The sequence below is a fragment of the Balaenoptera borealis genome (assembly GCF_965194805.1).
Source record: "Balaenoptera borealis genome assembly, chromosome: X".
NCBI lineage: Eukaryota > Metazoa > Chordata > Mammalia > Artiodactyla > Balaenopteridae > Balaenoptera > Balaenoptera borealis.
Window position 1 is genome coordinate 53,213,597 of NC_138881.1, and position 12,152 is coordinate 53,225,748.

Sequence of the window (12,152 nt, forward strand, 5' to 3'; positions counted from 1 at the left end):
ATTTTTTGATTGGGTTGTTTGTTTTTTAATATATATATATGTATTTAACATCTTTATTGGAGTATAATTACTTTACAATGGTGTGTTACTTTCTGCTTTATAACAAAGTGAATCAGCTATACTTATACATATATCCCCATATCTCCTCCCTCTTGCATCTCCCTCCCAACCTCCATATCCCTCCCCTCTAGTAGGTCACAAAGCACCGAGCTGATCTCTCTGTGCTATGCGGCTGCTTCCCACTAGCTATCTCTTTTACATTTGGTCATGTATATATGTCCATGCCACTCTCTCACTTCGTCCGAGCTTACCCTTCCCCCTCCCTGTGTCCTCAAGTCCATTCTCTACGTCTGCGTCTTTATTCCTGTCTTGCCCCAGGTTCTTCAGAACCTTTTTTTTTTTTTTAGATTCCATATATATGTGTTAGCATATGGTATTTGTTTTTCTCTTTCTGACTTACTCCCCTCTGTATGACAGACACTAGGTCCATCCACCTCATTACAAATAACTCAATTTCATTTCTTTTTATGGCTGAGTCTGTTCATATTTTCTATTTCTTCCTGGTTCAGTCTTGGAAGTTTATACCTTTCTAAGAATTCCTGGTTGTACACAAATTTGTGGTTGTTCTTCTAGGTTTTCCATTTTATTGGAATAGAGTTGCTTGTACTAGTCTTTTATGATGCTTTGTGTTTCTGTGGTGTCCATTCTAACTTTTCCTTTTTCACTTCTAATTTTATTGATTTGAGTCCTCCCCCTCTTTTTCTTGATGAGTCTGCCTAAAAGTTTATTAATTTTGTTTATCTTCTCAAAGAACAGCTTTTTGATTTAATGGTCTTTACTATTGCTTTCTTTGTTTCTATTTCATTTATTTCTGCTCTGATCTTTAAGATTTCTTTCCTTCTACTGACTTTGGTTTTTGTTTGTTCTTCTTTCTTTAGTTCCTTTAGCTGTAAGTTTAGATTGTTCATTTGAGATTTTTCTTGTTTCTTGAGGTAGGATTGTATTGCTATAAATTTCCCTCTTAGAACTGATTTTGCTGTATCCCATAGGTTTTGGATTGTCATGTTTTTGTTGTCATTTGTCTCTGGGTAATTTGTGATTTCCTCTTTGACTTTTTCAGTGATCTCTTGGTTATTTAGTAACGTATTTTTTAGACTCTATGTGTTTGTGTTTTGTACTTTATTTCCCCTGTAGTTTACTTCTAATCTCATAGCGTTATGGTTGGAAAAGATGCTTGATAGTTTTTCAATTTTCTTAAATTTACCAAGGCTTGATTTGTGACACAAGATGTGATCTATCCTAGAGAATGTTCCATGTGCACGTGAGAAGAAAGTATAATCTGCTGTTTTTAGATGGAATGTCCTATAAATATCAATTAAATCTATCAGGTCTGTTGTGTTATTTAAAACTTGTGTTTCCTTATTAATTTTACGTCTGGATTATCTGTCTATTGGTGTAAGTGAGATTTTAAAGTCCCCCACTATTACTGTGTTACTGTCGATCTCCTCTTTTATACCTGTTAGCATTTGCCTTATGTATTGAGGTTCTCCTATATTGGGTGCATATATAATTATTATATCTTCTTCTTGGATCGATCCCTTGATTAATATGTAGTGAACTTCCTTGTCTCTTGTAACATTCTTTATTTTAAAGTCTATTTTATCTGATATGAGTATTGCTACTCCAGCTTTCTATTGATTTCCATTTGAATGGAATATCTTTTTCCATCCCCTCACTTTCAGGCTGTATGTGTCCCCAGGTCTGAATTGGGTCTCTTATAGACAGCATATATATGGGTCTTGTTTTTGTATCCATTCAGCGAGCCTGTGTGTTTTGGTTGGAGCATTTATTCCATTCACATTTAAGGTAATTATGGATATATATGTTCCTTTTACCATTTTCTTAATTGTTTTGGGTTTGTTTTTGTAGGTCCTTTTCTTCTCTTGTGTTTCCCACTTAGTGAAGTTCCTTTAGCACTTGTTGTAGAGCTGGTTGGTGGTGCTGAATTCTCTTGGCTTTTGCTTGTCTGTAAAGCTTTTGATTTCTCTGCTGAATCTGAATGAGATCCTTGCCTGGTAGAGTAATCTTGGTTGTAGTTTCTTCCCTTTCATCACTTTAAATATGTCATGCCACTCCCTTTTGGCTTGTAGAGTTTCTGCTGAGAAATCAGCTGTTAACCTTATGGGAGTGCCCTTGTATGTTATTTGTCGTTTTTCTCTTGGTGCTTTCAATAATTTTTCTTTGTCTTTAATTTTTGCCAATTTGATTACTATGTGTCTCAGCATGTTTCTCCTTGGGTTTATCCTGTATGTCACTCTCTGCACTTCCTGGACTTTGGTGGCTATTTCCTTTCCCACGTTAGGGAAATTTTCAGCTATAATCTCTTCAAATACTTTCTCGGGTCCTTTCTCTCTCTCTTCTCCTTCTGGGACCACTATAATGTGAATGTTGTTGCATTCAATGTTGTCCCAGAGGTCTCTTAGGCTGTCTTCATGTCTTTTCATTCTTTTTTCTTTATTCTGTTCCGCAGCAGTGAATTCCACCATTCTGTCTTCCAGGTCACTTATCCATTCTTCTGTCTCAGTTATTCTGCTATTGATTCCTTCTGGTGTATTTTTCATTTCAGTTATTGTATTTTTCATCTCTGTTTGTTTGTTCTTTAATTCTTCTAGGTCTTTGTTAAACATTTCTTACATCTTCTCAATCTTTCCCTCCATTCTTTTTCCGAGGTTCTGAATCATCTTCACTATCATTATTCTGAATTCTTTTTCTGGACAGTTGCCTCTCTCTATTTCATTTAGTTGTTTTTCTGGGGTTTTATCTTGTTCTTTAATCTTGTACATAGCCCTCTGCCTTTTCATCTTGTCTATCTTTCTGTGAATGTGCTTTTTGTTCCACAGGCTGCAGGATTGTAGTTGTTCTTGCTTCTGCTGTCTGCCCTCTTACTCTTGGTAGTTATTTCCACTATTTTATCTTCCAGGTCACTTATCCGTTTCTCTGCCTTAGTTATTCTGCTCTTGACTCCGTCTAGAGAATTTTTAATTTCATTTATTGTGTTGTTCATCATTGTTTGTTTGCTCTTTAGTTCTTCTAGGTCCTTGTTAAAAGTTTCTTGTATTTTCTCTATTCTATTTACAAGATTTTGGATCATGGTTACTATCATTGCTCTGCATTATTTTTCAGGTAAACTGCCTATTTCCTCTTCATTTGATTGGTCTGTTGGGTTTTTACCTTGCTCCTTCATCTGCTGTGTGTTTCTCTGTCTTCTCAGTTTGCTCAACTTACTGTGTTTGGGGTCTCCTTTTCTCAGACTGTAGCTTCGTAGTTCCCACTGTTTTTGGTGTCTGCCCTCAGTGGCTAAGGTTGGTTCAGTGGGTTGTGTAAGTCTCCTGGTGGAGGTGGCTGGTGCCTGTGTTCTGGTGGATGAGGTTGGATCTTGTCTTTCTGGTGGGCAGGACCACGTCTGGCAGTGTGTTTTGGGGTGTCTGTGACCTTATCATGATTTTAGGCAGCCTTTCTGCTAATGGGTGTGGTTGTGTTCCTGTCTTGCTAGTTGTTTGGCATAGGGTGTCCCGCACTGTAGCTTGCTGGTTGTTGAGTGGAGCTGGATCTTAGCGTTGAGATGGAGGTCTCTGGGAGAGCTTTTGCTGTTTGATATTACATGGAGCTGGGAGGTCTCTGGTGCACCAATATTATGAACTCGGCTCTCCCACCTTATTGGCACAGGCCTGACTCCTTGTTGTAGCACCAAGACCCTGTCAGCCACATGGCTCACAAGAAAAGTGAGGAAAGGAAGGAAAGAAAGAAGGAAAGCAAGTAAGAAGGAAAGAAAGAAAGAAAGAGAGAAAGAAAGAAAAAAAGTATAAAGAGAGAAAGACAGAAAAGAAAATGAAATTAAAAGTTATTAAAATAAGAAATAAAAAATGTATTAAAAATTAAAAAATTAACAAGTAATAAGAAAAAAAAAGAAAGAAGGAAAAAAGAGAGCAACCAAAGCAAAAAACAAATCCACCAATGATAACAAGTGCTAAGAACTATACAAACAAAACAAAACAAAACAAACAAACAAAAAATGGACAGAAAGTACTCTAGGACAAATGGTAAAAGCAAAGCTGTACAGACAAAATCACACAAAGAAGCATACTCATACACACTCACAAAAAGAGAAAAAGAAAAGAATATCTATCTATCTATCTATCTATCTATCTATATATATATATAAAGGAAGAGAGCAATCAAATCAATAAACAAATCTACCAACGATAATAAACTCTAAATACTAAACTAACATAAACATAAGACCAGAAACAAATTAGATGCAGAAAGCAAACCCCAAGTCTATAGTTGCTCCCAAAGTCCACCGCCTCAATTTTGGGATGATTCGTTGTCTATTCAGGTATTCCAGAGATGCTGGGTACATCACATTGATTGTGGAGATCTAATCCACTGCTCCCGAGGCTGCTGGGGGAAATTTCCCTTTCTTTTCTTTTTTCGCACAGCTCCTGGGTTTCCGCTTTGGATATGGCCCTGCCTCTGCATGTAGGTCGCCTGAGGGCATCTGTTCTTTGCCCAGACAGGACAGGGTTAATGTAGCAACTGATTAAGGGACTCTGGCTGACTCAGGCCGGGGGTAAGGATGGGTATGGAAAGCGGGTCGAGCCTGCGGCAGCAGAGGCCAGCATGACGTTGCAACAGCCTGAGGCAGGCAGTGTGTTCTGGGGAAGTTGTCCCTGTATCTTGGGACCCTGCCAGTGGTGGGCTGCACTGTGGATAGCGACTTGTGCTTTCACACAGGTTTTTTGGTGGCTGTAGCAGCAGCCTTAGCGTTTCATGCCTGTCTCTGGGGTCTGCGCTGATAGCCACAGCTTGCACCCATCTCTGGAGCTCGTTTAGGCGGTGCTCTGAATCCCCTCTCCTTGCGCACCTTGAAACAACAGTCTCTTGCCTCTTAGGCAGTTCTAGACTTTTTCCTGGATCCCTCCCAGCTAGCTGTTGTGCACTAGCCTCCTTCAGGCTGTGTTCATGCAGCCTACCCCAGTCCTCTCCCTGGGATCTGATCTCCGAAGCCTGAGCCTCAGCTCCCAGACCCCACTCGCCCTGGTGGGTAAACAGACAAGCCTCTCAGGCTGATGAGTGCTGGTTGGCACTGATCCTCTGTGCAGGAATCTATCCGCTTTGCCCTCTGCACCCATATTGCTGTGGTCTCCTCTGTGGCTCTGAAGTTTCCCCCCTGCCACCCCCTGTCTCCACCAGTGAAGGGGCTTCATAGTGTGTGGAAACTTTTCCTCCTTCACAGGTTCCTCCCAGAGGTGCAGGTCCTGTCCCTAATCTTTTGTCTCTTTTTTTTCTTTTTTCTTTTGCCCTAGCCAGGTACGTGTGGAGTTTCTTGCCTTTTGGGAAGTCTGAGGTCTTCTGCCAGCGTTCAGTAGGTGTTCTATAGGAGTTGTTTCACATGTAGATGTATTTGTGGGGAGGAAGGTGATCTCTGCGTCTTACTCCTCTGCCACCTTGATGGTCTCACTGGTCCATTTATGTTGTGTGTGGCACTTTGTTACAGCATCAATTAGAAAATGGATACAATGGGGCAATGACACATACATAATTATATTCTAGTATGAAAATTACTCTAGAAAAAAAAAATCCAAAGCAAGTTGTGAAAGTGCAGAGGACAGGACGTTGTCTTAGGGAGGATTCAAGAAATTTCCCCCAAAGAGGTGGCATTGGAGATGGGTATGGAAGAATAAGTAGTCTACTCGATAGATAGCTGGAGGGCATGGGACAGTTATTAAGAGACTGGCTGGGGGAGATTGGTTCAAGGTGGTGGAGTAGAAGGAAGTACACTCACCTCATTTTTCAAGAGCACCGAAATGACAACTAACTGCTGAACAACAATCGACAGGAAGACGCTGGAACCCACCAAAAAAGATACCTCACATCCAAAGACAAAGGAGAAGCTGCAATGAGACGGTAGGAGGGGTGCAATCACGATAAAATCAAATCCCATAACCACTGGTTGGGCAACCCACAAACTGGAGAACAAATATACCACAGAAGTTCTCCCATTGGATTGAAGGTTCTGAGCCCCATGTCAGGCTTCTCAGACTGGGAGTCTGGCAATGGGACTAGGGATTCCCAGGAAATCTGACTTTGAAGGCCAGTGGGATTTGATTGCAGGGACTCCACAGGACTGGGAGAAACAGAGAATCCACTCTTGGAGGGCACACACAAAGTCTTGTGTGCACCAGGACCCGGGAAAAGGAGCAGTGACCCCATAGGAGACAGAACCAAACCTACCTGCTCGTGTTGGAGGGTCTCTTGCAGAGGCAGGAGGCAGCTGTGGCTCACTGCGAGGGCAAGGGTACTGGCAGCAGCAGTTCTGGGAAGTATCCGTTAGTGTAAGCCCTCCTGGAGACTGCCACTAACCCCACTATATAACCTGTAGGCTCCAGTGCTGGGTTGCCTCAGGTCAAACAACTAACAGGGAGGGAACACAGCCCCACCCATCAGCAGACAAGTGGATTAAAGTATTACTGAGCACAGCCCCGCCCACCAGAGCAAGACCCAGTTAAGATATGATGGAGAAATCAAAAGCTTTACAAACAACCAAAAGCTAAGAGAATTCAGTGCACCAGACCAGCTTTGCAACAAATGCTAAAGGAAGTCCTCTAGGCAGGAAAGAGACAAGCAACTTAAAAAAAAATCTTGTACATATATAGACTCTTATGTCAAAACCTCATGGGAACAGCAAACCCAAAAACTACAGTAGATATACACACAAAAAAGAAAAAGTGAACCAAACACAACACTAAAGACGGTCATCAAACCACAAGAGAAAAAAACAAAAGAGGAAGGGAAGAAAAAAGACCGGCAAAAACAAACCAAAAGCAATTAAGAAAATGGCAATAGGAATACACATATCAATAATTACCATAAAGGTAAATGGATTAAATGTGCCAACCAAAAGACATAGACTGGCTGAGTGGATACAAAAACAAGACCCATATATATGCTGTCTACAAGAGACCCACCTCAGACCTAGAGACACATACAGACTGAAAGTGAGGGGTTGGAAGAAGGTATTCCACGCAAATGGAAATCAAAAGAAAGCTGGAATAGCAACACTCATATCAGACAAAATACACTTTAAAATAAAGACTGTTGTAAGAGACAAAGAAGGACACTACATAATGATCAAGGGATCAATCCAAGAAGAAGATATAACAATTGTAAATATATATGCACCCAACATAGGAGCACCTCGATATATAAGACAAGTACTAACAACCATAAAGGGAGAAATTGACAGTAACACAATAACTGTGGGGGACTTTAACACCCCAGTTTCATCAATGGACAGATCATCCAGACAGAATATCAATAAGGAAACACAGGCCTTAAATGACACATTAGACCACATGACTTAACTGATATTTATAGAGCATTCCATCCAAAAGCAGCAGAAGACACATTTTTCTCAAGTGCATATGGAACATTCTCCAGGATTGACCACATGCTGGGCCACAAGCCAAGCCTCATTAAATTTAAGAAAATTGCAATCACATCAAGCAACTTTTCTGATCACAACACTATGAGATTAGAAATAAACTACAAGAAAAAAAAACTAAAAAAAACACAAACACTTGGAGGCTAAACAATATGCTACTAAACAACCAATGGATCACTGAAGACATCAAAGAGGAAATCAAAAAATACCTAGAGACGAATGAAAATGAAAACACAATGATCCAAAACCTATGGGATGCAGCAAAAGCAGTTCTAAGAGGGAAGTTTATAGCTATACAATCTTACCTCAGGAAACAAGAAAAATCTCAAATAAACGACCTAGCCTTACAACTAAAGCAACTAGAGAAAGAAGAACAAACAAAACCCAAAGTTAGTAGAAAGAAAGAAATCATAAAGATCAGAGAAGAAATAAATAAAATAGAGACTAAGAAAACAATAGCAAAGATCAATAAAACTAAAAGCTTGTTCTTTGAAAAGGTAAACAAAATTGATAAACCTTTAGCCAGACTCATTAAGAAAAACAGGGAGAGGACTTAAATCTATAAAATTAGAAGTGAAAAAGGAGAAGTTACAACTGACACCACAGAAATACAAAGGATCATAAGAGACTACTATGAGCAACTGTATGCCAATAAAATGGACAACCTGGAAGAACTGGACAAATTCTTAGAAAGGTACAGTCTCCCAAGACTGAACCAGGAAGAAATATAAAATATGTACAGACCAATCAGAAGCCCTGAAATTGAAACTGTGATTAAAAAACTCCCAACAAACAGAAGTCCAGGACCTGATGGCTTCACAGGCAAATTCTATCAAACATTTAGAGAAGGGCTAACACCTATCCTTCTGGAACTGTTCCAAAAAATTGCAGAGGAAGGGAGCCTCCCAAACTCATTCTATGAGGCCACCATCACCCTGATACCAAAACCAGACAAAGATGCCACAAAAAAAGAAAATTACATGCCAATATCTCTGATGAACATAGACACAAAAATCCTCAACAAAATACTAGCAGACAGAATCCAACAACACATTAAAAGGATCAGATACCATGATCAAGTGGGATTTATCCCAGGGATGTAAGGATTTTTCAGTATCCACAAATCAATCAGTGTGATACACCACATCAACAAATTGAAGAATAGAAGCCATAGGTTCATCTCAGTAGATGCAGAAAAAGCTTTTGACAAAATTCAGCACCCATTTATGATAAAAACTCTCCAGAGAGTGGGCATAGAGGGAACGTACCTCAACATAATAAGGGCCATATACAACAAACTTACAGCTGACATCATACTCAATGGTGGAAAGCTGAAAACATTTCCTCTAAGATCAGGAACAAGACAAGGATGTCCACTCTCAGCATTTTTATTCAACATAGTTTTGGAAGTCCTAGGTACGGCAATCAGAGAAGAAAAAGAAATAAAAGGAATCCAAATTGGAAAAGAAGAAGTTAAACAGTCACTGTTTGCAGATGACATGACACTATACATAGAAGCTCCTAAAGACACTACCAGAAAGATACTAGAGCTCATCAATGAATTTGGTAATGTTGTGGGTTTCAAATTTAACACAGAGAAATCTGTTGCATTTCTGTACACTAACAACAAAAGATCAGAAAGAGAAATTCAAGAAACAATCCCATTTACCATTGCATCAAAAAGAATAAAATACCTAAGGATAAGCCTACCTAGGAGACAAAAGACCTGTACTCCAAAAACTATAAGATGCTGATGAAAGAAATTGAAAAAGACACTAACAGATGGAAAGATATACCATGTTCGTGGATTGGAAGAATCAATATTGTCAAAATAACTATACTACCCAAGGCAATCTACAGATTCAATGCAATCCCCATCAAACTACCAATGGCATTTTTCACAGAACTAGAACAAAAAAATCTTAAAATTTGTATGGAGAGACAAAAGACCTCAAATACCCAAAGCAACCTTGAGAAAGAAAAACGAAGCTGGAGGAATCAGATTCCTGACTTCAAACTACACTACAAAGCTATAGTCATCAAAACTGTATGGTACTGGCAAAAAATAGAAATATAGATCAATGGAACAGGATAGAAAGCCCAGAATTATACCCTCTTGCACTGTTGGTGGGAATGTAAATTGATACAGCCACTATAGAGAACAGTATGGAGATACCTTAAAAAACTAAAAATAGAACTGCCATATGACCCAGCAATCCCACTACTGGGCATATACCCTGAGAAAACCATAATTCAAAAAGAGTCATGTACCACAATGTTCATTGCAGCTCTATTTACAATAGGCAGGACATGGAAGCAACCTATGTGTTCATCGACAGATGAATGGATAAAGAAGATGTGGCACATATATACAATGGAATATTACTCAGCCATAAAAAGAAACGAAACTGAGTTATTTGTAGTGAGGTGGATGGACCTAGAGACTGTCACACAGAGTGAAGTAAATCAGAAAGAGAAAAACAAATACCATATGCTAACACACACACACACACACACACACACACACACATATATATATATATATATATGGAATCTAAAAAAAAAAAAAAGTGCTTCTGAAGAACTTAGGGGCAAGACAGGAATAAAGACTCAGACATAGAGAATGGACTTGAGGACACGGAGAGGGGGAAGGGTAAGCTGAGAAGAAGTGAGAGAGTGGCGTGGACATATATACACTACCAAATGTAAAATAGATAGCTAGTGGGAAGCAGCTGCATAGCGTAGGGAGAGCAGCTCAGTGTTTTGTGTCCACCTAGAGGGGTGGGATAGGGAGGATGGGAAGGTGATGAAAGAGGGAGGAGATATGGGGATATATGTATATGTATAGCTGATTCACTTTGTTATACAGCAGAAACTAACACACCATTGGTAAAGCAATTATACTCCAATAAAGATGTTTAAAAAAATAAAAATAGGGACTTCCCTGGTGGCACAGTGGTTAAGAATCCGCCTGCCAATGCAGGGGACATGGGTTCGAGACCTGGTCTGGGAAGATTCCACATGTCGCAGAGCAACTAAGCCCGTGTGCCACAACTACTGAGCCTGCACTCTAGAGCCCATGAGCCACAACTACTGAGCCCACGTGCCACAACTACTGAAGCCTGTATGCCTAGAGCCTGTGCTCTGCAGCAAGAAGACACTGCAACAAGAAGCCCATGCACTGCAACAAAGAGTAGCCCCCATTCGCCACAACTAATGAATGCCTGTGCACAGCAACGAAGACCCAAAATAAATAAATAAACTAATTAATGAATTTTTAAAAAATAAAAATAAGAATAAAAATTTAAAAAAGAAAAAAAAGAAAACCCAGAAATAAACCCACGCACCTACAGTCAATTAATCTACAACGAAGGAGGCAAGACTACCCAATGGTGGAAAGACAATCTCTTCAACAAATGGTGCTGGGGAAACTCGCCAGGTACATGTAAAAAAATGAAATTAGATCATTCTTTAACACCATACACAAAAATAAGCTCAAGGCCGTGCTCCTCCATTTTCTCTCTCACTCTCTCACCCCTTTGCCTCCTCTGTCTCTATTTCTCATTCTCTCTTCTTCCTTCCTCCTCCCTTCCTCACCTGGTCCGTTTCTCACTCTCCTGCTTCGCTCTGTCCTTTCCCTCCCTTCCTCTTTTTTTAGTCTGTTCCTCACGGTCTCTGTCTCTTCCTCCTCCTGTCCCCTGTGTGCTCCCTCTATCGCACCGTCTCCCCTCCATCTTTCCCATCCTCTCTACTGTTCCAAGCTCTTCTTTGACTCCATTTCACTCTGTCTCTGTCTGTGACATTGTCACATTCTTTCATGTATTTACTCGCAGTCTCTTTGTTTTCTGTGACTCTGTATCTTTCCTCGGTCTCTCTCTCTCTCTCCCTCTCTCTCCCCCCCCCTTCTTGTTTCTCTTTCTTATTTTGGACCCTTCCTCATGCCCTCCCTTTCTACCTCCTCTCTCATTCTCATCGTCTCCATCTTCTCCTTCACCAGCAATTACCAGCTCTGGCTGGGTCGCCACAACCTGTTTGAGGACGAAGACACAGCCCAGTTTGCCCATGTCAGTAAGGACTTTCCACACCCCAATTTCGACCTGAGCCTCCTGAAGAACGACACCCTCCCCCCAGGGGAGGACTACAGCCATGACCTCATGCTGCTCCGCCTGGAAGGGCCCGTCCAGATCACAGAGGACGTGCAGGTCCTGGAGCTGCCCACCGAGGAACCCCAGCTGGAGAGCACCTGCTATGCCTCTGGCTGGGGCAGCATCGAACCAGATAAGTTCACTTACCCAGATGACCTCCAGTGTGTGGACCTTACTGTCCTGCCCAATGAGATGTGTGCCAGTGCCCACCCCCAGAAGGTGACAGAGTTCATGCTGTGTGCTGGACACCTGGAGGGCGGCAAGGACACCTGCGTGGGTGACTCAGGGGGCCCGCTGATCTGCGAGGGTATGTTTCAGGGAATCACGTCATGGGGCCACATCCCGTGTGGTGCCCCCAATAAGCCCTCCGTCTACACCAAAGTGATTTTATATGTGGATTGGATCAAGAAGACCATGGCTGACAACCCCTGAATGCCCCCGCCCTGTCCCTTACCCCCAGTAAAATCGAATATGCATCAAAAAAAAAAAAATAAGCTCAAAAT

The 12,152-nt window shown here is 40.9% G+C and overlaps 1 pseudogene across 1 annotated transcript; it reads left to right on the forward strand.

The window, feature by feature from the left end:
• The first annotated feature begins 11,037 nt into the window (after positions 1–11,037).
• On the forward strand, positions 11,038–12,143 carry LOC309620403 (kallikrein-1 pseudogene; annotated as a pseudogene). Its single transcript has one exon. The product of its transcript is annotated as a kallikrein-1 pseudogene (transcript).
• The last annotated feature ends 9 nt before the right edge of the window (positions 12,144–12,152 follow it).